Genomic DNA, 514 nt, shown 5'->3' on the forward strand with positions numbered 1-514 from the left:
ACAATCTCGTCACAGACATCCGTGAAGCGGTATTATGTCCTGGCATCCTCTCACCTGGGATGAGAGGATATTACCAGGGACTACATCTTCTCTTTAAAGTCGTTGGGGCTGCAAACGCAGACGTCGCAGGTAATATCCCGTATCAAAGATGTTTCTCGGACGCTATACGGTATCCTTTCGTCGCATGTATGCAATATTACCTCATCATAGACGTACGTGGGAGGTTACATGTCACCGAAGACAACCAGAGTGATATGACCCGGGGACATCTTTCCATATTTCCCAGTCATGTGTGGCATCTCATCGCCACATACATTTCACGGGATATCGTCATGGATGCGGAGCGATCTCATTTCGCCACAGACGTCCAGGGCGCTATTCTCAAGCCAATGATACTCCATTGGTACCGTGAGGATATATGTAATACAGTCCATTCAAAAAGTTGGTCCCAAGCGGATGAGGGAACGTGCCCGTAGAGGATCAGGCGCACTAGCCCGATGATGCAATAGGGTGG

Source organism: Penaeus monodon, chromosome 28, assembly GCF_015228065.2.
Source record: "Penaeus monodon isolate SGIC_2016 chromosome 28, NSTDA_Pmon_1, whole genome shotgun sequence".
Classification (NCBI taxonomy): Eukaryota; Metazoa; Arthropoda; class Malacostraca; order Decapoda; family Penaeidae; genus Penaeus; species Penaeus monodon.